Source organism: Oncorhynchus kisutch, unplaced genomic scaffold (genome assembly GCF_002021735.2).
Source record: "Oncorhynchus kisutch isolate 150728-3 unplaced genomic scaffold, Okis_V2 scaffold651, whole genome shotgun sequence".
NCBI lineage: Eukaryota > Metazoa > Chordata > Actinopteri > Salmoniformes > Salmonidae > Oncorhynchus > Oncorhynchus kisutch.
The window spans coordinates 1-25,467 of record NW_022262596.1 but is presented as its reverse complement, the minus strand read 5'-3'; the positions used below and the strand labels follow the sequence as shown (position 1 = coordinate 25,467).

Here is a 25,467-nt window from a genome sequence, read left to right as displayed (position 1 = left end):
CCCTTGCTTTGAAATAAGTAAGCAAGGTTAGTTTGTATTTCATCCAACAATCTGTGCTACAAATTATTTCTACAGTATATGCAATTTCTTCCACTTTTTGAGTGACACAAAGATGCTTATCTAAATGGTGAAAATGCAACAGCTGTTAATCAGACTCACTTTCACTTTACATAGTGCACCAAGAGATAGTTTCTCGCTTACGACCACACCGGCCTGAGTACGCCTGATCTCGTCTGATCTCGGAAGCTAAGCAGGGTCGGGCCTGGTTAGTACTTGGATGGGAGACCGCCTGGGAATACCAGGTGCTGTAAGCTTTTCGTCAACTCTTTGTCCGTTTTTTCCCACAAGGCTGAAATATGTGCCCTTGCTTTGAAATAAGTAAGCAAGGTTAGTTTGTATTTCATCCAACAATCTGTGCTACAAATTATTTCTACAGTATATGCAATTTCTTCCACTTTTTGAGTGACACAAAGATGCTTATCTAAATGGTGAAAATGCAACAGCTGTTAATCAGACTCACTTTCACTTAACATAGTGCACCAAGAGATAGTTTCTCGCTTACGACCACACCGGCCTGAGTACGCCTGATCTCGTCTGATCTCGGAAGCTAAGCAGGGTCGGGCCTGGTTAGTACTTGGATGGGAGACCGCCTGGGAATACCAGGTGCTGTAAGCTTTTCGTCAACTCTTTGTCCGTTTTTTCCCACAAGGCTGAAATATGTGCCCTTGCTTTGAAATAAGTAAGCAAGGTTAGTTTGTATTTCATCCAACAATCTGTGCTACAAATTATTTCTACAGTATATGCAATTTCTTCCACTTTTTGAGTGACACAAAGATGCTTATCTAAATGGTGAAAATGCAATAGCTGTTAATCAGACTCACTTTCACTTTACATAGTGCACCAAGAGATAGTTTCTCGCTTACGACCACACCGGCCTGAGTACGCCTGATCTCGTCTGATCTCGGAAGCTAAGCAGGGTCGGGCCTGGTTAGTACTTGGATGGGAGACCGCCTGGGAATACCAGGTGCTGTAATCTTTTCGTCAACTCTTTGTCCGTTTTTTCCCACAAGGCTGAAATATGTGCCCTTGCTTTGAAATAAGTAAGCAAGGTTAGTTTGTATTTCATCCAACAATCTGTGCTACAAATTATTTCTACAGTATATGCAATTTCTTCCACTTTTTGAGTGAAACAAAGATGCTTATCTAAATGGTGAAAATGCAATAGCTGTTAATCAGACTCACTTTCACTTTACATAGTGCACCAAGAGATAGTTTCTCGCTTACGACCACACCGGCCTGAGTACGCCTGATCTCGGAAGCTAAGCAAGGTCAGGCCTGGTTAGTACTTGGATGGGAGACCGCCTGGGAATACCAGGTGCTGTAAGCTTTTCGTCAACTCTTTGTCCGTTTTTTCCCACAAGGCTGAAATATGTGCCCTTGCTTTGAAATAAGTAAGCAAGGTTAGTTTGTATTTCATCCAACAATCTGTGCTACAAATTATTTCTACAGTATATGCAATTTCTTCCACTTTTTGAGTGACACAAAGATTTTTTTATTTTTTTATTTTACCTTTATTTAACCAGGTAGGCAAGTTGAGAACAAGTTCTCATTTACAATTGCGACCTGGCCAAGATAAAGCAAAGCAGTTCGACAGATAAAACGACACAGAGTTACACATGGAGTAAAAACAAACATACAGTCAATAATGCAGTATAAACAAGTCTATATACAATGTGAGCAAATGAGGTGAGAAGGGAGGTAAAGGCAAAAAAAAGGCCATGATGGCAAAGTAAATACAATATAGCAAGTAAAATACTGGAATGGTAGTTTTGCAATGGAAGAATGTGCAAAGTAGAAATAAAAAAAATAATGGGGTGCAAAGGAGCAAAATAAATAAATAAATACAAATTAAATACAGTTGGGAAAGAGGTAGTTGTTTGGGCTAAATTATAGGTGGGCTATGTACAGGTGCAGTAATCTGTGAGCTGCTCTGACAGTTGGTGCTTAAAGCTAGTGAGGGAGATAAGTGTTTCCAGTTTCAGAGATTTTTGTAGTTCGTTCCAGTCATTGGCAGCAGAGAACTGGAAGGAGAGGCGGCCAAAGAAAGAATTGGTCTTGGGGGTGACTAGAGAGATATACCTGCTGGAGCGTGTGCTACAGGTGGGAGATGCTATGGTGACCAGCGAGCTGAGATAAGGGGGGACTTTACCTAGCAGGGTCTTGTAGATGACATGGAGCCAGTGGGTTTGGCGACGAGTATGAAGCGAGGGCCAGCCAACGAGAGCGTACAGGTCGCAATGGTGGGTAGTATATGGGGCTTTGGTGATAAAACGGATTGCACTGTGATAGACTGCATCCAATTTGTTGAGTAGGGTATTTGAGGCTATTTTGTAAATGACATCGCCAAAGTCGAGGATTGGTAGGATGGTCAGTTTTACAAGGGTATGTTTGGCAGCATGAGTGAAGGATGCTTTGTTGCGAAATAGGAAGCCAATTCTAGATTTAACTTTGGATTGGAGATGTTTGATATGGGTCTGGAAGGAGAGTTTACAGTCTAACCAGACACCTAAGTATTTGTAGTTGTCCACGTATTCTAAGTCAGAGCCGTCCAGAGTAGTGATGTTGGACAGGCGGGTAGGTGCAGGTAGCGATCGGTTGAAGAGCATGCATTTAGTTTTACTTGTATTTAAGAGCAATTGGAGGCCACGGAAGGAGAGTTGTATGGCATTGAAGCTTGCCTGGAGGGTTGTTAACACAGTGTCCAAAGAAGGGCCGGAAGTATACAGAATGGTGTCGTCTGCGTAGAGGTGGATCAGGGACTCACCAGCAGCAAGAGCGACCTCATTGATGTATACAGAGAAGAGAGTCGGTCCAAGAATTGAACCCTGTGGCACCCCCATAGAGACTGCCAGAGGTCCGGACAGCAGACCCTCCGACTTGACACACTGAACTCTATCAGAGAAGTAGTTGGTGAACCAGGCGAGGCAATCATTTGAGAAACCAAGGCAGTCGAGTCTGCCGATGAGGATATGGTGATTGACAGAGTCGAAAGCCTTGGCCAGATCAATGAATACGGCTGCACAGTAATGTTTCTTATCGATGGCGGTTAAGATATCGTTTAGGACCTTGAGCGTGGCTGAGGTGCACCCATGACCAGCTCTGAAACCAGATTGCATAGCAGAGAAGGTATGGTGAGATTCGAAATGGTCGGTAATCTGTTTGTTGACTTGGCTTTCGAAGACCTTAGAAAGGCACGGTAGGATAGATATAGGTCTGTAGCAGTTTGGGTCAAGAGTGTCCCCCCCTTTGAAGAGGGGGATGACCGCAGCTGCTTTCCAATCTTTGGGAATCTCAGACGACACGAAAGAGAGGTTGAACAGGCTAGTAATAGGGGTGGCAACAATTTCGGCAGATAATTTTAGAAAGAAAGGGTCCAGATTGTCTAGCCCGGCTGATTTGTAGGGGTCCAGATTTTGCAGCTCTTTCAGAACATCAGCTGAATGGATTTGGGAGAAGGAGAAATGGGGAAGGCTTGGGCGAGTTGCTGTTGGGGGTGCAGTGCTGTTGTCCGGGGTAGGAGTAGCCAGGTGGAAAGCATGGCCAGCCGTAGAAAATTGCTTATTGAAATTCTCAATTATGGTGGATTTATCAGTGGTGACAGTGTTTCCTATCTTCAGTGCAGTGGGCAGCTGGGAGGAGGTGTTCTTATTCTCCATGGACTTTACAGTGTCCCAGAACTTTTTTGAGTTAGTGTTGCAGGAAGCAAATTTCTGCTTGAAAAAGCTAGCCTTGGCTTTTCTAACTGCCTGTGTATAATGATTTCTAGCTTCCCTGAACAGCTGCATATCACGGGGGCTGTTCGATGCTAATGCAGAACGCCAAAGATGCATATCTAAATGGTGAAAATGCAACAGCTGTTAATCAGACTCACTTTCACTTAACATAGTGCACCAAGAGATAGTTTCTCTCTTACGACCACACCGGCCTGAGTACGCCTGATCTCGTCTGATCTCGGAAGCTAAGCAGGGTCGGGCCTGGTTAGTACTTGGATGGGAGACCGCCTGGGAATACCAGGTGCTGTAAGCTTTTCGTCAACTCTTTGTCCGTTTTTTCCCACAAGGCTGAAATATGTGCCCTTGCTTTGAAATAAGTAAGCAAGGTTAGTTTGTATTTCATCCAACAATCTGTGCTACAAATTATTTCTACAGTATATGCAATTTCTTCCACTTTTTGAGTGACACAAAGATGCATATCTAAATGGTGAAAATGCAACAGCTGTTAATCAGACTCACTTTCACTTAACATAGTGCACCAAGAGATAGTTTCTTGCTTACGACCACACCGGCCTGAGTACGCCTGATCTCGTCTGATCTCGGAAGCTAAGCAGGGTCGGGCCTGGTTAGTACTTGGATGGGAGACCGCCTGGGAATAACAGGTGCTGTAAGCTTTTCGTCAAATCTTTGTCCGTTTTTTCCCACAAGGCTGAAATATGTGCCCTTGCTTTGAAATAAGTAAGCAAGGTTAGTTTGTATTTCATCCAACAATCTGTGCTACAAATTATTTCTACAGTATATGCAATTTCTTCCACTTTTTGAGTGAAACAAAGATGCATATCTAAATGGTGAAAATGCAATAGCTGTTAATCAGACTCACTTTCACTTTACATAGTGCACCAAGAGATAGTTTCTCGCTTACGACCACACCGGCCTGAGTACGCCTGATCTCGGAAGCTAAGCAAGGTCAGGCCTGGTTAGTACTTGGATGGGAGACCGCCTGGGAATACCAGGTGCTGTAAGCTTTTCGTCAACTCTTTGTCCGTTTTTTCCCACAATGCTGAAATATGTGCCCTTGCTTTGAAATAAGTAAGCAAGGTTAGTTTGTATTTCATCCAACAATCTGTGCTACAAATTATTTCTACAGTATATGCAATTTCTTCCACTTTTTGAGTGACACAAGATTTTTTTATTTTTTTATTTTACCTTTATTTAACCAGGTAGGCAAGTTGAGAACAAGTTCTCATTTACAATTGCGACCTGGCCAAGATAAAGCAAAGCAGTTCGACAGATAAAACGACACAGAGTTACACATGGAGTAAAAACAAACATACAGTCAATAATGCAGTATAAACAAGTCTATATACAATGTGAGCAAATGAGGTGAGAAGGGAGGTAAAGGCAAAAAAAAGGCCATGATGGCAAAGTAAATACAATATAGCAAGTAAAATACTGGAATGGTAGTTTTGCAATGGAAGAATGTGCAAAGTAGAAATAAAAAAAATAATGGGGTGCAAAGGAGCAAAATAAATAAATAAATACAAATTAAATACAGTTGGGAAAGAGGTAGTTGTTTGGGCTAAATTATAGGTGGGCTATGTACAGGTGCAGTAATCTGTGAGCTGCTCTGACAGTTGGTGCTTAAAGCTAGTGAGGGAGATAAGTGTTTCCAGTTTCAGAGATTTTTGTAGTTCGTTCCAGTCATTGGCAGCAGAGAACTGGAAGGAGAGGCGGCCAAAGAAAGAATTGGTCTTGGGGGTGACTAGAGAGATATACCTGCTGGAGCGTGTGCTACAGGTGGGAGATGCTATGGTGACCAGCGAGCTGAGATAAGGGGGGACTTTACCTAGCAGGGTCTTGTAGATGACATGGAGCCAGTGGGTTTGGCGACGAGTATGAAGCGAGGGCCAGCCAACGAGAGCGTACAGGTCGCAATGGTGGGTAGTATATGGGGCTTTGGTGATAAAACGGATTGCACTGTGATAGACTGCATCCAATTTGTTGAGTAGGGTATTTGAGGCTATTTTGTAAATGACATCGCCAAAGTCGAGGATTGGTAGGATGGTCAGTTTTACAAGGGTATGTTTGGCAGCATGAGTGAAGGATGCTTTGTTGCGAAATAGGAAGCCAATTCTAGATTTAACTTTGGATTGGAGATGTTTGATATGGGTCTGGAAGGAGAGTTACAGTCTAACCAGACACCTAAGTATTTGTAGTTGTCCACGTATTCTAAGTCAGAGCCGTCCAGAGTAGTGATGTTGGACAGGCGGGTAGGTGCAGGTAGCGATCGGGTTGAAGAGCATGCATTTAGTTTTACTTGTATTAAGAGCAATTGGAGGCCACGGAAGGAGAGTTGTATGGCATTGAAGCTTGCCTGGAGGGTTGTTAACACAGTGTCCAAAGAAGGGCCGGAAGTATACAGAATGGTGTCGTCTGCGTAGAGGTGGATCAGGGACTCACCAGCAGCAAGAGCGACCTCATTGATGTATACAGAGAAGAGGAGTCGGTCCAAGAATTGAACCCTGTGGCACCCCCATAGAGACTGCCAGAGGTCCGGACAGCAGACCCTCCGACTTGACAACACTGAACTCTATCAGAGAAGTAGTTGGTGAACCAGGCGAAGGCAATCCATTTGAGAAACCAAGGCAGTCGAGTCTGCCGATGAGGATATGGTGATTGACAGAGTCGAAAGCCTTGGCCAGATCAATGAATACGGCTGCACAGTAATGTTTCTTATCGATGGCGGTTAAGATATCGTTTAGGACCTTGAGCGTGGCTGAGGTGCACCCATGACCAGCTCTGAAACCAGATTGCATAGCAGAGAAGGTATGGTGAGATTCGAAATGGTCGGTAATCTGTTTGTTGACTTGGCTTTCGAAGACCTTAGAAAGGCACGGTAGGATAGATATAGGTCTGTAGCAGTTTGGGTCAAGAGTGTCCCCCCCTTTGAAGAGGGGGATGACCGCAGCTGCTTTCCAATCTTTGGGAATCTCAGACGACACGAAAGAGAGGTTGAACAGGCTAGTAATAGGGGTGGCAACAATTTCGGCAGATAATTTTAGAAAGAAAGGGTCCAGATTGTCTAGCCCGGCTGATTTGTAGGGGTCCAGATTTTGCAGCTCTTTCAGAACATCAGCTGAATGTTAGAGCTTGTTTATGGAAAAGTGCTTATTCTGCATTTCAATGTTGCAACTTGCTGAAAACTATCCACGGTGTTCATTTCATCTCAACTAGACACAGCACAGCAAAAATTGGACATCCAGAGTGCATCAACATGATTTAGAGCTTTTTATGGAAAAGTGCTTATTTCTGCATTTCAATGTTGTAACTTGCTGAAAACGTCTACAGTGTTTTCATAACATTCGAATAAACATAACAAAAACATTTTTTATCCAGAGTGCTTCAAACATGATTTAGAGCTTGTTTATGGAAAGTGCTTATTTCTGCATGTCAATGTTGCAACTTGCTGAAAACAGTCCACATGTGTTCATTTCATCTCAACTAGACACAGACAGCAAAATTGGACATCCAGAGTGCATCAAACATGATTTAGAGCTTGTTTAGGGAAAAGTGCTTATTTCTGCATTTCAATGTTGTAATTGCTGAAAACAGTCTACAGTGTTTTCATAACATCTCGAATAAACATAACAAAAACATTTTTTTATCCAGAGTGCTTCAAACATGATTTAGAGCTTGTTTATGGAAAAGTGCTTATTTCTGCATTCCAATGTTGCAACTTGCTGAAAACTATCCACGGTGTTCATTTCATCTCAACTAGACACAGCCACAGCAAAAATATGGACATCCAGAGTGCTCAAACATGATTTAAGAGCTTGTTTATGGAAAAGTGCTTATTTCTGCATTTCAATTTTGCAACTTGCTGAAAACTGTTCACAGTGTTTTCATAACATCTCGAAATAACACAGCCAAAAAATTTTTTATCCAGAGTGCTTCAACACATGATTAGAGCTTGTTTATGGAAAAGTGCTTATTTCTGCATTTCAATGTTGCAACTTGCTGAAAACTATCCACGGTGTTCATTTCATCTCAACTAGACACACGCAGCAAAATTGGACATCCAGAGTGCATCAAACATGATTTTAGAGCTTGTTTATGGAAAAGTGCTTATTTCTGCATTTCAATGTTGTAACTTGCTGAAAACAGTCTACAGTGTTTTCATAACATCTCGAATAAACATAACAAAACATTTTTTTATCCAGAGTGCTTCAAACATGATTTAGAGCTTGTTATGGAAAAGTGGCTTATTTCTGCATTTCAATGTTGCAACTTGCTGAAAACTATCCACGCGTTCATTTCATCTCAACCTAGACACAGCACAGCAAAAATTGGACATCCAGAGTGCATCAAACATGATTTAGAGCTTGTTTATGGAAAAGTGCTTATTTCTGCATTTCAATGTTGCAACTTGCTGAAAACTATCCACGTTTTTCATTTCATCTCAACTAGACACACACAGCAAAAATTGGACATCCAGAGTGCATCAAACATGATTTAGAGCTTGTTTATGGAAAGTGCTTATTCTGCATTTCAATGTTGTAACTTGCTGAAAACAGTCTACAGGTGTTCATTTCATCTCACTAGACACAGCACAGCAAAAATTGGATCATCCAGAGTGCATCAAACATGATTTAGAGCTTGTTTATGGAAAAGTGCTTATTTCTGCATTTCAATGTTGCAACTGCTGAAAACTGTCCACGGTGTTCATTTTCATCTCAACTAGACACAGCCAGCAAAAATTGGACATCCAGAGTGCATTCAAACATGATTTAGAGCTTGTTTATGGAAAAGTGCTTATTTCTGCATTTCAATGTTGTCAACTTGCTGAAAACAGTCTAGAGTTTTTCATAACATCTCGAATAAACATACAGCAAAACATTTTTTATCCAGAGTGCTTCAAACATGATTTAGAGCTTGTTTATGGAAAATGCTTATTTCTGCATTTCAATGTTGCAACTTGCTGAAAACTGTCCACGGAGTTCATTTCATCTCAACTAGACACAGCACAGCAAAAATTGGACATCCAGAGTGATCAAACATGATTTAGAGCTTGTTTATGGAAAAGTGCTTATTTCTGCATTTCAATGTTGTAACTTGCTGAAAACAGTTCCACGGTGTTTTTCATAACACTCTCGAATATAACACAGCAAAAAATTTTTTATCCAGAGTGCATTCAACATGATTTAGAGCTTGTTTATGGAAAAGTGCTTATTTCTGCATTTCAATGTTGCAACTTGCTGAAAACTCCCACGGTGTTCATTTCATCTCAACAGACACAGCACAGCAAAAATTGGACATCCAGAGTGCATCAAACATGATTTAGAGCTTGTTTATGGAAAAGTGCTTATTTCTGCATTTCAATGTTGTAACTTGCTGAAAACAGTCTACAGTGTTTTCATAACATCTCGAATAAACATAACAAAAACATTTTTTTATCCAGAGTGCTTCAAACATGATTTAGAGCTTGTTTATGGAAAAGTGCTTATTTCTGCATTTCAATGTTGCAACTTGCTGAAAACATCCACGGAGTTCATTTCATCTCAACTAGACACAGCACAGCAAAAATTGGACATCCAGAGTGCATCAACATGATTTAGAGCTTGTTTATGGAAAAGTGCTTATTTCTGCATTTCAATGTTGCAACTTGCTGAAAACAGTCCACGGTGTTCATTTCATCTCAACTAGACACAGCACAGCAAAATTGGACATCCAGAGTGCATCAAACATGATTTAGAGCTTGTTTATGGAAAAGTGCTTATTTCTGTATTTCAATGTTGCAACTTGCTGAAAACTGTCCACAGTGTTCATTTCATCTCAATAGACAGCACACAAAAATTGGACATCCAGAGTGCATCAAACATGATTTAGAGCTTGTTTATGGAAAAGTGCTTATTTCTGCATTTCAATGTTGTAACTTGCTGAAAACAGTCTACAGTGTTTTTTCAAAACATCTCGAATAAACTAACAAAAACATTTTTTTATCCAGAGTGCTTCAAACATGATTTAGAGCTTGTTTATGAAAAGTGCTTATTTCTGCATTTCAATGTTGCAACTTGCTGAAAACTGTCCACAAGTTCATTTCATCTCAATAGACACAGCACAGCAAAAATTGGACATCCAGAGTGCATCAAACATGATTTAGAGCTTGTTTATGGAAAAGTGCTTATTTCTGCATTTCAATGTTGTAACTTGCTGAAAACAGTCTACAGTGTTTTCATAACATCTCGAATAAACATAACAAAAACATTTTTTTATCCAGAGTGCTTCAAACATGATTTAGAGCTTGTTTATGGAAAAGTGCTTATTTCTGCATTTCAATGTTGCAACTTGCTGAAAACTGTCCACGGTGTTCATTTCATCTCAACCAGCACAGCATTGGACATCCAGAGTGCATCAAACATGATTTAGAGCTTGTTTATGGAAAAGTGCTTATTTCTGCATTTCAATGTTGCAACTTGCTGAAAACTGTCTACAGTGTTTTCATAACATCTCGAATAAACATAACAAAAATTTTTTTATCCAGAGTGCTTCAAACATGATTTAGAGCTTGTTTATGGAAAAGTGCTTATTTCTGCATTTCAATGTTGCAACTTGCTGAAAACTGTCCACTGTTTCATTTCATCTCAAATAGACAGCACAGCAAAATTGGACATCCAGAGTGCATCAAACATGATTTAGAGCTTGTTTATGGAAAAGTGCTTATTCTGCATTTCAATGTTGTAACTTGCTGAAAACAGTCTACAGTGTTTTCATACATCTCGAATAACATAACAAAAACATTTTTTTATCCAGAGTGCTCAAACATGATTTAGAGCTTGTTTATGGAAAAGTGCTTATTTCTGCATTTCAATGTTGCAACTTGCTGAAAACTGTCCACGGTGTTCATTTCATCTCAACCTAGCACAGCACAGCAAAAATTGGACATCCAGAGTGCATCAAACATGATTTAGAGCTTGTTTATGGAAAGTGCTTATTTCTGCATTTCAATGTTGCAACTTGCTGAAAACTGTCCACGGTGTTCATTTCATCTCAAATAGACACAGCACAGCAAAATTGGACATCCAGAGTGCATCAAACATGATTTAGAGCTTGTTTATGGAAAAGTGCTTATTTCTGCATTTCAATGTTGCAACTTGCTGAAAACTGTCACAGTGTTCATTCATAACTCTCGAATAAACAGAACAAAAACATTTTTACATCCAGAGTGCATCAAACATGATTTAGAGCTTGTTTATGGAAAAGTGCTTATTTCTGCATTTCAATGTTCAACTTGCTGAAAACTGTCCACGTGTTCATTCATCTCAACTAGACACAGCACAGCAAAAAATTGGGACATCCAGAGTGCATCAAACATGATTTAGAGCTTGTTTATGGAAAAGTGCTTATTTCTGCATTTCAATGTTGTAACTTGCTGAAAACAGTCTACAGTGTTTTCATAACTCATCTCGAATAAACATACAAAAACATTTTTTATCCAGAGTGCTTCAAACATGATTTAGAGCTTGTTTATGGAAAAGTGCTTATTTCTGCATTTTCAATGTTGCAACTTGCTGAAAACTTCCACAGTGTTCATTTCATCTCAAATAGACAGCACAGCAAATTGGACATCCAGAGTGCATCAAACATGATTTAGAGCTTGTTTATGGAAAAGTGCTTATTTCTGCATTTCAATGTTGCAACTTGCTGAAAACTGTCCACGTGTTTTTTCATCTCATCTCGAACAACACAGCAAAAACATTTTTTATCCAGAGTGCATCAAACATGATTTAGAGCTTGTTTATGGAAAAGTGCTTATTTCTGCATTTCAATGTTGCAACTTGCTGAAAACTGTCCACGGTGTTCATTTCATCTCAACCTATACACAGCACAGCAAAAATTGTACATCCAGAGTGCATCAAACATGATTTAGAGCTTGTTTATGGAAAAGTGCTTATTTCTGCATTTCAATGTTGCAACTTGCTGAAAACTGTCCACGGTGTTCATTTCATCTCAACTAGACACAGCACAGCAAAAATTGGACATCCAGAGTGCATCAAACATGATTTAGAGCTTGTTTATGGAAAAGTGCTTATTTCTGCATTTCAATGTTGTCAACTTGCTGAAAACAGTCCACATGTTTCATAACATCTCGAATAGACATAACAAAAACATTTTTTTATCCAGAGTGCTTCAAACATGATTTAGAGCTTGTTTATGGAAAAGTGCTTATTTCTGCATTTCAATGTTGCAACTTGCTGAAAACTGTCCACGGCGTTCATTTCATCTCAACCTAGACACAGCACAGCAAAAATTGGACATCCAGAGTGCATCAAACATGATTTAGAGCTTGTTTATGGAAAAGTGCTTATTTCTGCATTTCAATGTTGTAACTTGCTGAAAACAGTCTACAGTGTTTTCATAACATCTCGAATAAACATAACAAAAACATTTTTTTATCCAGAGTGCTTCAAACATGATTTAGAGCTTGTTTATGGAAAAGTGCTTATTTCTGCATTTCAATGTTGCAACTTGCTGAAACTGTCCACGGTGTTCATTTCATCTCAACTAGACACAGCACAGCAAAAATTGGACATCCAGAGTGCATCAAACATGATTTAGAGCTTGTTTATGGAAAAGTGCTTATTCTGCATTTCAATGTTGTAACTTGCTGAAAACAGTGTCTACAGTGTTTTCATAACATCTCGAATACAACATAACAAAAACTTTTGATCCAGAGTGCATCAAACATGATTAGAGCTTGTTTATGGAAAAGTGCTTATTTCTGCATTTCAATGTTGCAACTTGCTGAAAACTGTCCAAGTGTTCATTTCATCTCAATAGACAGCACAGCAAAAATTGGACATCCAGAGTGCATCAAACATGATTTAGAGCTTGTTTATGGAAAAGTGCTTATTTCTGCATTTCAATGTTGCAACTTGCTGAAAACAGTCTACAGTGTTTTCATAACATCTCGAATAAACATAACAAAACATTTTACATCCAGAGTGCATCAAACATGATTAGAGCTTGTTTATGAAAAGTGCTTATTTCTGCATTTCAATGTTGCAACTTGCTGAAAACTGTCCACGGCGTTCATTTCATCTCAACCTAGACACAGCACAGCAAAAATTGGACATCCAGAGTGCATCAAACATGATTTAGAGCTTGTTTATGGAAAAGTGCTTATTTCTGCATTTCAATGTTGTAACTTGCTGAAAACAGTCTACAGTGTTTTCATAACATCTCGAATAAACTAACAAAAACATTTTTTATCCAGAGTGCTTCAAACATGATTTAGAGCTTGTTTATGGAAAAGTGCTTATTTCTGCATTTCAATGTTGCAACTTGCTGAAAACTGTCCACGGTGTTCATTTCATCTCAACCTAGACACAGCACAGCAAAAATTGGACATCCAGAGTGCATCAAACATGATTTAGAGCTTGTTTATGGAAAAGTGCTTATTTCTGCATTTCAATGTTGTAACTTGCTGAAAACAGTCTACAGTGTTTTCATAACATCTCGAATAACATAACAAAAACTTTTTTTATCCAGAGTGCATCAAACATGATTTAGAGCTTGTTTATGGAAAAGTGCTTATTTCTGCATTTCAATGTTGCAACTTGCTGAAAACTGTCCACAGGTTTCATTTCATCTCAAATAGACAGCACAGCAAAATTGGACATCCAGAGTGCATCAAACATGATTTAGAGCTTGTTTATGGAAAAGTGCTTATTTCTGCATTTCAATGTTGCAACTTGCTGAAAACAGTCTACAGTGTTTTCATAACATCTCGAATAAACATAACAAAAACATTTTTTTATCCAGAGTGCTTCAAACATGATTTAGAGCTTGTTTATGGAAAAGTGCTTATTTCTGCATTTCAATGTTGCAACTTGCTGAAAACTGTCCACGGTGTTCATTTCATCTCAACTAGACACAGCACATTTGCATCAAAGTGCTTATCATGCAACATGATTTAGAGCTTGTTTATGGAAAAGTGCTTATTTCTGCATTTCAATGTTGTAACTTGCTGAAAACAGTCTACAGTGTTTTCATAAACATCTCGAATAAACATAACAAAAACATTTTTTTATCCAGAGTGCTTCAAACATGATTTAGAGCTTGTTTATGGAAAAGTGCTTATTTCTGCATTTCAATGTTGCAACTTGCTGAAAACTGTCCACGGCGTTCATTTCATCTCAACCTAGACACAGCACAGCAAAAATTGGACATCCAGAGTGCATCAAACATGATTTAGAGCTTGTTTATGGAAAAGTGCTTATTTCTGCATTTCAATGTTGTAACTTGCTGAAAACAGTCTACAGTGTTTTCATAACATCTCGAATAAACATAACAAAAACATTTTTTTATCCAGAGTGCTTCAAACATGATTTAGAGCTTGTTTATGGAAAAGTGCTTATTCTGCATTCAATGTTGCAACTTGCTGAAAACTATCCCAGGTGTTCATTTATCATCTCAACCAGACACACACAGCAAAAAATGGACATCCAGAGTGCATCAAACATGATTTAGAGCTTGTTATGGAAAAGTGCTTATTTCTGCATTTCAATGTTGTAACTTGCTGAAAACAGTCTACAGTGTTTTCATAACTCATCCAAATAGCTAACAGACAAACATTTTTACTCCAGAGTGCTTCAAATGATTTAGAGCTTGTTTATGGAAAAGTGCTTATTTCTGCATTTCAATGTTGCAACTTGCTGAAAACTATCCACGGTGTTCATTCATCTCAACCTAGACACAGCACAGCAAAATTGGACATCCAGAGTGCATCAAACATGATTTAGAGCTTGTTTATGGAAAAGTGCTTATTTCTGCATTTCAATGTTGTAACTTGCTGAAAACTGTACAGTGTTTTCATAACATCTCGAATAAACATAACAAAACATTTTTATCCAGAGTGCTTCAAACATGATTTAGAGCTTGTTTATGGAAAAGTGCTTATTTCTGCATTTCAATGTTGCAACTTGCTGAAAACTGTCCACAGTGTTCATTTCATCTCAATAGAGCACAGCAAAAAATGGACATCCAGAGTGCATCAAACATGATTTAGAGCTTGTTTATGGAAAAGTGCTTATTTCTGCATTTCAATGTTGTAACTTGCTGAAAACAGTCTACAGTGTTTTCATAACATCTCGAATAAACATAACAAAAACATTTTTTTATCCAGAGTGCTTCAAACATGATTTAGAGCTTGGTTTATGGAAAAGTGCTTATTTCTGCATTTCAATGTTGCAACTGCTGAAAACTGTCCACGGCGTTCATTTCATCTCAACCTAGACACAGCACAGCAAAAATTGGACATCCAGAGTGCATCAAACATGATTTAGAGCTTGTTTATGGAAAAGTGCTTATTTCTGCATTTCAATGTTGCAACTTGCTGAAAACTACCACGGTGTTTCATTTCATCTCAACTAGACACAGCACAGCACAAATTGGACATCCAGAGTGCATCAAAACATGATTTAGAGCTTGTTTATGGAAAAGTGCTTATTCTGCATTTCAATGTTGTAACTTGCTGAAAACAGTCTACAGTTTTCATAACATCTCGAATAAACATAACAAAAAACATTTTTTATCCAGAGTGCTTCAAACATGATTTAGAGCTTGTTTATGGAAAAGTGCTTATTTCTGCATTTCAATGTTGCAAACAACTTGCTGAAAACTATCCACGGCGTTCATTTCATCTCAACTAGACACAGCACAGCAAAAATTGGACATCCAGAGTGCATCAAACATGATTTAGAGCTTGTTTATGGAAAAGTGCTTATTTCTGCATTTCAATGTTGTAACTTGCTGAAAAACGTCTACAGTGTTTTCATAACATCTCGAATAAACATAACAAAAATTTTTTATCCAGAGTGCTTCAAACATGATTTAGAGCTTGTTTATGGAAAAGTGCTTATTTCTGCATTTCAATGTTGTCAACTTGCTGAAAACTGTCCACGGCGTTCATTTCATCTCAACCTAGACCAGCAGCAGCAAAAAATTGGACATCCAGAGTGCATCAAACATGATTTAGAGTTGTTTATGGAAAAGTGCTTATTTCTGCATTTCAATGTTGTAACTTGCTGAAAACAGTCTACAGTGTTTTCATAACATCTCGAATAGAACATAACAAAACATTTTTTTATCCAGAGTGCTTCAAACATGATTAGAGCTTGTTTATGGAAAAGTGCTTATTTTCTGCATTCAATGTTGCAACTTGCTGAAAACTGTCCACGGCGGTTCATTTCATCTCAACTAGACACAGCACAGCAAAAATTGGATATCCAGAGTGCATCAAACATGATTTAGAGCTTGTTTATGGAAAAGTGCTTATTTCTGCATTTTCAATTGTTTTGTAACTTGCTGAAAACAGTCTACAGTGTTTTCATACATCTCGAATAAACATACAAAAACATTTTTTTATCCAGAGTGCTTCAAACAATGATTTAGAGCTTGTTTATGGAAAAGTGCTTATTTCTGCATTTCAATAGTGGCAACTTGCTGAAAACTGCTCCACGGCGTTCATTTCATCTCAACCTAGACACAGCACAGCAAAAAATTGGATATCCAGAGTGCATCAAACATGATTTAGAGCTTGTTTATGGAAAAGTGCTTATTTCTGCATTTCAATGTTGTAACTTGCTGAAAACAGTCTACAGTGTTTGCATAACATCTCGATAAACATAACAAAAACATTTTTTATCCAGAGTGCTTCAAAGCGATGATTTAGAGCTTGTTATGGAAAAGTGCTTATTTCTGCATTTCAATGTTGCAACTTGCTGAAAACTGTCCACGGTGTTCATTTCATCCACAAATAGACGCACAGCAAAATTGGACATCCAGAGTGCATCAAACATGATTTAGAGCTTGTGTTATGGAAAAGTGCTTATTTCTGCATTTCAATGTTGTAAAAACCTGAAAAAAAACAACTTGCAAAACTACCACGTCTTCATTCATCTTACCTAGACACAGCACAGCACAAATGGGACATCCAGAGTGCTTCAAAACATGATTTAGAGCTTGTTATGGAAAAGTGCTTATTTCTGCATTTCAATGTTGCACTTGCTGAAAACTATCCACGGCGTTCATTCATCTCAACCTAGACACAGCACAGCAAAATTGGACATCCAGAGTGCATCAAACTGATTTAGAGCTTGTTTATGGAAAAGTGCTTATTCTGCATTTCAAGTGTAACTTGCTGAAAACAGTCCACGTGTTTTTCATAACATCTCGAACAACACAGCACAGCAAAAAGTGGACATCCAGAGTGCATCAAACATGATTTAGAGCTTGTTTATGGAAAAGTGCTTATTTCTGCATTTCAATGTTGTAACTAGCTGAAAACTATCCACGGTGTTTAATCTCAACTAGACACAGCACAGCAAAAATTGGACATCCAGAGTGCATCAAACATGATTTAGAGCTTGTTTATGGAAAAGTGCTTATTTCTGCATTTCAATGTTGTAACTTGCTGAAAACAGTCTACAGTGTTTTCATAACATCTCGAATAAACATAACAAAAACATTTTTTTATCCAGATTGCTTCAAACATGATTTAGAGCTTGTTTATGGAAAAGTGCTTATTTCTGCATTTCAATGTTGCAACTAGCTGACAACTATCCACGGTGTTCATTTAATCTCAACTAGACACAGCACAGCAAAAATTGGACATCCAGAGTGCTTCAAACATGATTTAGAGCTTGTTTATGGAAAAGTGCTTATTTCTGCATTTCAATGTTGCAACTAGCTGACAACTATCCACGGTGTTCATTTAATCTCAACTAGACACAGCACAGCAAAAATTGGACATCCAGAGTGCATCAAACATGATTTAGAGCTTGTTTATGGAAAAGTGCTTATTTCTGTATTTCAATGTTGCAACTTGCTGAAAACTATCTACGGTGTTCATGTAATCTCAACTAGACACAGCACAGCAAAAATTGGACATCCAGAGTGCTTCAAACATGATTTAGAGCTTGTTTATGGAAAAGTGCTTATTTCTGCATTTCAATGTTGTAACTTGCTGAAAACAGTCTACAGTGTTTTCATAACATCTCGAATAAACATAAGAAAAACATTTTTTTATCCAGAGTGCTTCAAACATGATTTAGAGCTTGTTTATGGAAAAGTGCTTATTTCTGCATTTCAATGTTGTAACTTGCTGAAAACAGTCTACAGTGTTTTCATAACATCTCGAATAAACATAACAAAAACATTTTTTTATCCAGAGTGCTTCAAACATGATTTAGAGCTTGTTTATGGAAAAGTGCTTATTTCTGCATTTCAATGTTGTAACTTGCTGAAAACAGTCTACAGTGTTTTCATAACATCTCGAATAAACATAACAAAAACATTTTTTTATCCAGAATGCTTCAAACATGATTTAGAGCTTGTTTATGGAAAAGTGCTGATTTCTGCATTTCAATGTTGCAACTAGCTGAAAACTATCCACGGTGTTCATTTAATCTCAACTAGACACAGCACAGCAAAAATTGGACATCCAGAGTGCATCAAACATGATTTAGAGCTTGTTTATGGAAAAGTGCTTATTTCTGCATTTCAATGTTGTAACTTGCTGAAAACAGTCTACAGTGTTTTCATAACATCTCGAATAAACATAACAAAACATTTTTTTATCCAGAGTGCTTCAAACATGATTTAGAGCTTGTTTATGGAAAAGTGCTTATTTCTGCATTTCAATGTTGCAACTAGCTGAAAACTATCCACGGTGTTCATTTAATCTCAACCTAGACACACACCAGAGCAAAAATTGGACATCCAGAGTGCATCAAACATGATTTAGAGCTTGTTTATGGAAAAGTGCTTATTTCTGCATTTCAATGTTGCAACTAGCTGAAAACTATCCACGGTGTTCATTTAATCTCAACCTAGACACAGCAGAGCAAAAATTGGACATCCAGAGTGCATCAAACCATGATTTAGAGGCTTGTTTTATGGAAAAGTGCTTATTTCACCTGGTTAAATAAAGGTAAAATAAAATAAAAATAAAAAACTATCTCTTGGTGCACTATGTTAAGTGAAAGTGAGTCTGATTAACAGCTGTTGCATTTTCACCATTTAGATAAGCATCTTTGTGTCACTCAAAAAGTGGAACAAATTGCATATACTGTAGAAATAATTTGTAGCACAGATTGTTGGATGAAATACAAACTAACCTTGCTTACTTATTTCAAAGCAAGGGCACATATTTCAGCCTTGTGGGAAAAAACGGACAAAGAGTTGACAAAAAGCTTACAGCACCTGGTATTCCCAGGCGGTCTCCCATCCAAGTACTAACCAGGCCCGACCCTGCTTAGCTTCCGAGATCAGACGAGATCAGGCGTACTCAGGCCGGTGTGGTCGTAAGCGAGAAACTATCTCTTGGTGCACTATGTTAAGTGAAAGTGAGTCTGATTAACAGCTGTTGCATTTTCACCATTTAGATAAGCATCTTTGTGTCACTCAAAAAGTGGAAGAAATTGCATATACTGTAGAAATAATTTGTAGCACAGATTGTTGGATGAAATACAAACTAACCTTGCTTACTTATTTCAAAGCAAGGGCACATATTTCAGCCTTGTGGGAAAAAACGGACAAAGAGTTGACGAAAAGCTTACAGCACCTGGTATTCCCAGGCGGTCTCCCATCCAAGTACTAACCAGGCCCGACCCTGCTTAGCTTCCGAGATCAGACGAGATCAGGCGTACTCAGGCCGGTGTGGTCGTAAGCGAGAAACTATCTCTTGGTGCACTATGTTAAGTGAAAGTGAGTCTGATTAACAGCTGTTGCATTTTCACCATTTAGATAAGCATCTTTGTGTCACTCAAAAAGTGGAAGAAATTGCATATACTGTAGAAATAATTTGTAGCACAGATTGTTGGATGAAATACAAACTAACCTTGCTTACTTATTTCAAAGCAAGGGCACATATTTCAGCCTTGTGGGAAAAAAACGGACAAAGAGTTGACGAAAAGCTTACAGCACCTGGTATTCCCAGGCGGTCTCCCATCCAAGTACTAACCAGGCCCGACCCTGCTTAGCTTCCGAGATCAGACGAGATCAGGCGTACTCAGGCCGGTGTGGTCGTAAGCGAGAAACTATCTCTTGGTGCACTATGTTAAGTGAAAGTGAGTCTGATTAACAGCTGTTGCATTTTCACCATTTAGATAAGCATCTTTGTGTCACTCAAAAAGTGGAAGAAATTGCATATACTGTAGAAATAATTTGTAGCACAGATTGTTGGATGAAATACAAACTAACCTTGCTTACTTATTTCAAAGCAAGGGCACATATTTCAGCCTTGTGGGAAAAAACGGACAAAGAGTTGACGAAAAAGCTTACAGCACCTGGTATTCCCAGGCGGTCTCCCATCCAAGTACTAACCAGGCCCGACCCTGCTTAGCTTCCGAGATCAGACGAGATCAGGCGTACTCAGGCCGGTGTGGTCGTAAGCGAGAAACTATCTCTTGGTGCACTATGTTAAGTGAAAGTGAGTCTGATTAACAGCTGTTGCATTTTCACCATTTAGATAAGCATCTTTGTGTCACTCAAAAAGTGGAAGAAATTGCATATACTGTAGAAATAATTTGTAGCACAGATTGTTGGATGAAATACAAACTAACCTTGCTTACTTATTTCAAAGCAAGGGCACATATTTCAGCCTTGTGGGAAAAAACGGACAAAGAGTTGACGAAAAGCTTACAGCACCTGGTATTCCCAGGCGGTCTCCCATCCAAGTACTAACCAGGCCCGACCCTGCTTAGCTTCCGAGATCAGACGAGATCAGGCGTACTCAGGCCGGTGTGGTCGTAAGCGAGAAACTATCTCTTGGTGCACTATGTTAAGTGAAAGTGAGTCTGATTAACAGCTGTTGCATTTTCACCATTTAGATAAGCATCTTTGTGTCACTCAAAAAGTGGAACAAATTGCATATACTGTAGAAATAATTTGTAGCACAGATTGTTGGATGAAATACAAACTAACCTTGCTTACTTATTTCAAAGCAAGGGCACATATTTCAGCCTTGTGGGAAAAAACGGACAAAGAGTTGACGAAAAGCTTACAGCACCTGGTATTCCCAGGCGGTCTCCCATCCAAGTACTAACCAGGCCCGACCCTGCTTAGCTTCCGAGATCAGACGAGATCAGGCGTACTCAGGCCGGTGTGGTCGTAAGCGAGAAACTATCTCTTGGTGCACTATGTTAAGTGAAAGTGAGTCTGATTAACAGCTGTTGCATTTTCACCATTTAGATAAGCATCTTTGTGTCACTCAAAAAGTGGAAGAAATTGCATATACTGTAGAAATAATTTGTAGCACAGATTGTTGGATGAAATACAAACTAACCTTGCTTACTTATTTCAAAGCAAGGGCACATATTTCAGCCTTGTGGGAAAAAACGGACAAAGAGTTGACGAAAAGCTTACAGCACCTGGTATTCCCAGGCGGTCTCCCATCCAAGTACTAACCAGGCCCGACCCTGCTTAGCTTCCGAGATCAGACGAGATCAGGCGTACTCAGGCCGGTGTGGTCGTAAGCGAGAAACTATCTCTTGGTGCACTATGTTAAGTGAAAGTGAGTCTGATTAACAGCTGTTGCATTTTCACCATTTAGATAAGCATCTTTGTGTCACTCAAAAAGTGGAAGAAATTGCATATACTGTAGAAATAATTTGTAGCACAGATTGTTGGATGAAATACAAACTAACCTTGCTTACTTATTTCAAAGCAAGGGCACATATTTCAGCCTTGTGGGAAAAAACGGACAAAGAGTTGACGAAAAGCTTACAGCACCTGGTATTCCCAGGCAGGTCTCCCATCCAAGTACTAACCAGGCCCGACCCTGCTTAGCTTCCGAGATCAGACGAGATCAGGCGTACTCAGGCCGGTGTGGTCGTAAGCGAGAAACTATCTCTTGGTGCACTATGTTAAGTGAAAGTGAGTCTGATTAACAGCTGTTGCATTTTCACCATTTAGATAAGCATCTTTGTGTCACTCAAAAAGTGGAACAAATTGCATATACTGTAGAAATAATTTGTAGCACAGATTGTTGGATGAAATACAAACTAACCTTGCTTACTTATTTCAAAGCAAGGGCACATATTTCAGCCTTGTGGGAAAAAACGGACAAAGAGTTGACGAAAAGCTTACAGCACCTGGTATTCCCAGGCGGTCTCCCATCCAAGTACTAACCAGGCCCGACCCTGCTTAGCTTCCGAGATCAGACGAGATCAGGCGTACTCAGGCCGGTGTGGTCGTAAGCGAGAAACTATCTCTTGGTGCACTATGTTAAGTGAAAGTGAGTCTGATTAACAGCTGTTGCATTTTCACCATTTAGATAAGCATCTTTGTGTCACTCAAAAAGTGGAAGAAATTGCATATACTGTAGAAATAATTTGTAGCACAGATTGTTGGATGAAATACAAACTAACCTTGCTTACTTATTTCAAAGCAAGGGCACATATTTCAGCCTTGTGGGAAAAAACGGACAAAGAGTTGACGAAAAGCTTACAGCACCTGGTATTCCCAGGCGGTCTCCCATCCAAGTACTAACCAGGCCCGACCCTGCTTAGCTTCCGAGATCAGACGAGATCAGGCGTACTCAGGCCGGTGTGGTCGTAAGCGAGAAACTATCTCTTGGTGCACTATGTTAAGTGAAAGTGAGTCTGATTAACAGCTGTTGCATTTTCACCATTTAGATAAGCATCTTTGTGTCACTCAAAAAGTGGAACAAATTGCATATACTGTAGAAATAATTTGTAGCACAGATTGTTGGATGAAATACAAACTAACCTTGCTTACTTATTTCAAAGCAAGGGCACATATTTCAGCCTTGTGGGAAAAAACGGACAAAGAGTTGACGAAAAGCTTACAGCACCTGGTATTCCCAGGCGGTCTCCCATCCAAGTACTAACCAGGCCCGACCCTGCTTAGCTTCCGAGATCAGACGAGATCAGGCGTACTCAGGCCGGTGTGGTCGTAAGCGAGAAACTATCTCTTGGTGCACTATGTTAAGTGAAAGTGAGTCTGATTAACAGCTGTTGCATTTTCACCATTTAGATAAGCATCTTTGTGTCACTCAAAAAGTGGAAGAAATTGCATATACTGTAGAAATAATTTGTAGCACAGATTGTTGGATGAAATACAAACTAACCTTGCTTACTTATTTCAAAGCAAGGGCACATATTTCAGCCTTGTGGGAAAAAACGGACAAAGAGTTGACGAAAAGCTTACAGCACCTGGTATTCCCAGGCGGTCTCCCATCCAAGTACTAACCAGGCCCGACCCTGCTTAGCTTCCGAGATCAGACGAGATCAGGCGTACTCAGGCCGGTGTGGTCGTAAGCGAGAAACTATCTCTTGGTGCACTATGTTAAGTGAAAGTGAGTCTGATTAACAGCTGTTGCATTTTCACCATTTAGATAAGCATCTTTGTGTCACTCAAAAAGTGGAAGAAATTGCATATACTGTAGAAATAATTTGTAGCACAGATTGTTGGATGAAATACAAACTAACCTTGCTTACTTATTTCAAAGCAAGGGCACATATTTCAGCCTTGTGGGAAAAAACGGACAAAGAGTTGACGAAAAGCTTACAGCACCTGGTATTCCCAGGCGGTCTCCCATCCAAGTACTAACCAGGCCCGACCCTGCTTAGCTTCCGAGATCAGACGAGATCAGGCGTACTCAGGCCGGTGTGGTCGTAAGCGAGAAACTATCTCTTGGTGCACTATGTTAAGTGAAAGTGAGTCTGATTAACAGCTGTTGCATTTTCACCATTTAGATAAGCATCTTTGTGTCACTCAAAAAGTGGAACAAATTGCATATACTGTAGAAATAATTTGTAGCACAGATTGTTGGATGAAATACAAACTAACCTTGCTTACTTATTTCAAAGCAAGGGCACATATTTCAGCCTTGTGGGAAAAAACGGACAAAGAGTTGACGAAAAGCTTACAGCACCTGGTATTCCCAGGCGGTCTCCCATCCAAGTACTAACCAGGCCCGACCCTGCTTAGCTTCCGAGATCAGACGAGATCAGGCGTACTCAGGCCGGTGTGGTCGTAAGCGAGAAACTATCTCTTGGTGCACTATGTTAAGTGAAAGTGAGTCTGATTAACAGCTGTTGCATTTTCACCATTTAGATAAGCATCTTTGTGTCACTCAAAAAGTGGAACAAATTGCATATACTGTAGAAATAATTTGTAGCACAGATTGTTGGATGAAATACAAACTAACCTTGCTTACTTATTTCAAAGCAAGGGCACATATTTCAGCCTTGTGGGAAAAAACGGACAAAGAGTTGACAAAAATCTTACAGCACCTGGTATTCCCAGGCGGTCTCCCATCCAAGTACTAACCAGGCCGACCCTGCTTAGCTTCCGAGATCAGACGAGATCAGGCGTACTCAGGCCGGTGTGGTCGTAAGCGAGAAACTATCTCTTGGTGCACTATGTTAAGTGAAAGTGAGTCTGATTAACAGCTGTTGCATTTTCACCATTTAGATAAGCATCTTTGTGTCACTCAAAAAGTGGAAGAAATTGCATATACTGTAGAAATAATTTGTAGCACAGATTGTTGGATGAAATACAAACTAACCTTGCTTACTTATTTCAAAGCAAGGGCACATATTTCAGCCTTGTGGGAAAAAACGGACAAAGAGTTGACGAAAAGCTTACAGCACCTGGTATTCCCAGGCGGTCTCCCATCCAAGTACTAACCAGGCCCGACCCTGCTTAGCTTCCGAGATCAGACGAGATCAGGCGTACTCAGGCCGGTGTGGTCGTAAGCGAGAAACTATCTCTTGGTGCACTATGTTAAGTGAAAGTGAGTCTGATTAACAGCTGTTGCATTTTCACCATTTAGATAAGCATCTTTGTGTCACTCAAAAAGTGGAAGAAATTGCATATACTGTAGAAATAATTTGTAGCACAGATTGTTGGATGAAATACAAACTAACCTTGCTTACTTATTTCAAAGCAAGGGCACATATTTCAGCCTTGTGGGAAAAAACGGACAAAGAGTTGACAAAAATCTTACAGCACCTGGTATTCCCAGGCGGTCTCCCATCCAAGTACTAACCAGGCCTGACCCTGCTTAGCTTCCGAGATCAGACGAGATCAGGCGTACTCAGGCCGGTGTGGTCGTAAGCGAGAAACTATCTCTTGGTGCACTATGTTAAGTGAAAGTGAGTCTGATTAACAGCTGTTGCATTTTCACCATTTAGATAAGCATCTTTGTGTCACTCAAAAAGTGGAAGAAATTGCATATACTGTAGAAATAATTTGTAGCACAGATTGTGGATGAAATACAAACTAACCTTGCTTACTTATTTCAAAGCAAGGGCACATATTTCAGCCTTGTGGGAAAAAACGGACAAAGAGTTGACGAAAAGCTTACAGCACCTGGTATTCCCAGGCGGTCTCCCATCCAAGTACTAACCAGGCCCGACCCTGCTTAGCTTCCGAGATCAGACGAGATCAGGCGTACTCAGGCCGGTGTGGTCGTAAGCGAGAAACTATTCTTGGTGCACTATGTTAAGTGCAAGTGAGTCTGGATTTAACAGCTGTTTATGCATTTTCACCATTTCACTGAATAGCAATCTTTGTGTCACTCAAAAAGTGGAAGATGGAAAATTGCTATACCTGTAGAAATAATTTAGTAGCACAGATTGTTGGATGAAAATACCAACTAACC

General features: G+C 39.4%; 20 non-coding genes and 5 pseudogenes across 20 annotated transcripts; 7 read left to right on the top strand and 18 right to left on the bottom strand.

The window, feature by feature from the left end:
- The first annotated feature begins 195 nt into the window (after positions 1-195).
- LOC116361178 (5S ribosomal RNA) lies at positions 196-314 on the top strand. Its single transcript, XR_004207360.1, has one exon. It is a non-coding gene; the product is annotated as a 5S ribosomal RNA (ribosomal RNA).
- Positions 315-556: 242 nt separating this feature from the next.
- On the top strand, positions 557-675 carry LOC116361177 (5S ribosomal RNA). Its single transcript, XR_004207359.1, has one exon. It is a non-coding gene; the product is annotated as a 5S ribosomal RNA (ribosomal RNA).
- Positions 676-917: 242 nt separating this feature from the next.
- LOC116361153 (5S ribosomal RNA) lies at positions 918-1,036 on the top strand. Its single transcript, XR_004207343.1, has one exon. It is a non-coding gene; the product is annotated as a 5S ribosomal RNA (ribosomal RNA).
- A 242-nt stretch (positions 1,037-1,278) lies between these two features.
- Positions 1,279-1,387, top strand: LOC116361167 (uncharacterized; annotated as a pseudogene).
- Positions 1,388-3,967: 2,580 nt separating this feature from the next.
- Positions 3,968-4,086, top strand: LOC116361154 (5S ribosomal RNA). Its single transcript, XR_004207344.1, has one exon. It is a non-coding gene; the product is annotated as a 5S ribosomal RNA (ribosomal RNA).
- Positions 4,087-4,328: 242 nt separating this feature from the next.
- LOC116361156 (5S ribosomal RNA) lies at positions 4,329-4,447 on the top strand. The gene has a single exon (XR_004207346.1). It is a non-coding gene; the product is annotated as a 5S ribosomal RNA (ribosomal RNA).
- Positions 4,448-4,689: 242 nt separating this feature from the next.
- Positions 4,690-4,798, top strand: LOC116361166 (uncharacterized; annotated as a pseudogene).
- Positions 4,799-19,025: 14,227 nt separating this feature from the next.
- Positions 19,026-19,144, bottom strand: LOC116361175 (5S ribosomal RNA). Its single transcript, XR_004207357.1, has one exon. It is a non-coding gene; the product is annotated as a 5S ribosomal RNA (ribosomal RNA).
- A 242-nt stretch (positions 19,145-19,386) lies between these two features.
- Positions 19,387-19,505, bottom strand: LOC116361174 (5S ribosomal RNA). Its single transcript, XR_004207356.1, has one exon. It is a non-coding gene; the product is annotated as a 5S ribosomal RNA (ribosomal RNA).
- A 243-nt stretch (positions 19,506-19,748) lies between these two features.
- Positions 19,749-19,867, bottom strand: LOC116361173 (5S ribosomal RNA). Its single transcript, XR_004207355.1, has one exon. It is a non-coding gene; the product is annotated as a 5S ribosomal RNA (ribosomal RNA).
- Positions 19,868-20,110: 243 nt separating this feature from the next.
- LOC116361172 (5S ribosomal RNA) lies at positions 20,111-20,229 on the bottom strand. The gene has a single exon (XR_004207354.1). It is a non-coding gene; the product is annotated as a 5S ribosomal RNA (ribosomal RNA).
- A 242-nt stretch (positions 20,230-20,471) lies between these two features.
- LOC116361171 (5S ribosomal RNA) lies at positions 20,472-20,590 on the bottom strand. Its single transcript, XR_004207353.1, has one exon. It is a non-coding gene; the product is annotated as a 5S ribosomal RNA (ribosomal RNA).
- A 242-nt stretch (positions 20,591-20,832) lies between these two features.
- Positions 20,833-20,951, bottom strand: LOC116361170 (5S ribosomal RNA). The gene has a single exon (XR_004207352.1). It is a non-coding gene; the product is annotated as a 5S ribosomal RNA (ribosomal RNA).
- Positions 20,952-21,193: 242 nt separating this feature from the next.
- Positions 21,194-21,312, bottom strand: LOC116361169 (5S ribosomal RNA). Its single transcript, XR_004207351.1, has one exon. It is a non-coding gene; the product is annotated as a 5S ribosomal RNA (ribosomal RNA).
- Positions 21,313-21,554: 242 nt separating this feature from the next.
- On the bottom strand, positions 21,555-21,674 carry LOC116361159 (uncharacterized; annotated as a pseudogene).
- A 242-nt stretch (positions 21,675-21,916) lies between these two features.
- On the bottom strand, positions 21,917-22,035 carry LOC116361168 (5S ribosomal RNA). Its single transcript, XR_004207350.1, has one exon. It is a non-coding gene; the product is annotated as a 5S ribosomal RNA (ribosomal RNA).
- Positions 22,036-22,277: 242 nt separating this feature from the next.
- LOC116361161 (5S ribosomal RNA) lies at positions 22,278-22,396 on the bottom strand. Its single transcript, XR_004207349.1, has one exon. It is a non-coding gene; the product is annotated as a 5S ribosomal RNA (ribosomal RNA).
- Positions 22,397-22,638: 242 nt separating this feature from the next.
- On the bottom strand, positions 22,639-22,757 carry LOC116361150 (5S ribosomal RNA). Its single transcript, XR_004207340.1, has one exon. It is a non-coding gene; the product is annotated as a 5S ribosomal RNA (ribosomal RNA).
- A 242-nt stretch (positions 22,758-22,999) lies between these two features.
- On the bottom strand, positions 23,000-23,118 carry LOC116361210 (5S ribosomal RNA). Its single transcript, XR_004207391.1, has one exon. It is a non-coding gene; the product is annotated as a 5S ribosomal RNA (ribosomal RNA).
- A 242-nt stretch (positions 23,119-23,360) lies between these two features.
- Positions 23,361-23,479, bottom strand: LOC116361199 (5S ribosomal RNA). Its single transcript, XR_004207380.1, has one exon. It is a non-coding gene; the product is annotated as a 5S ribosomal RNA (ribosomal RNA).
- Positions 23,480-23,721: 242 nt separating this feature from the next.
- On the bottom strand, positions 23,722-23,840 carry LOC116361187 (5S ribosomal RNA). The gene has a single exon (XR_004207369.1). It is a non-coding gene; the product is annotated as a 5S ribosomal RNA (ribosomal RNA).
- Positions 23,841-24,082: 242 nt separating this feature from the next.
- LOC116361163 (uncharacterized) lies at positions 24,083-24,200 on the bottom strand (annotated as a pseudogene).
- A 242-nt stretch (positions 24,201-24,442) lies between these two features.
- LOC116361176 (5S ribosomal RNA) lies at positions 24,443-24,561 on the bottom strand. Its single transcript, XR_004207358.1, has one exon. It is a non-coding gene; the product is annotated as a 5S ribosomal RNA (ribosomal RNA).
- A 242-nt stretch (positions 24,562-24,803) lies between these two features.
- On the bottom strand, positions 24,804-24,922 carry LOC116361160 (uncharacterized; annotated as a pseudogene).
- A 241-nt stretch (positions 24,923-25,163) lies between these two features.
- Positions 25,164-25,282, bottom strand: LOC116361143 (5S ribosomal RNA). Its single transcript, XR_004207334.1, has one exon. It is a non-coding gene; the product is annotated as a 5S ribosomal RNA (ribosomal RNA).
- Between the last annotated feature and the right edge of the window lie 185 nt (positions 25,283-25,467).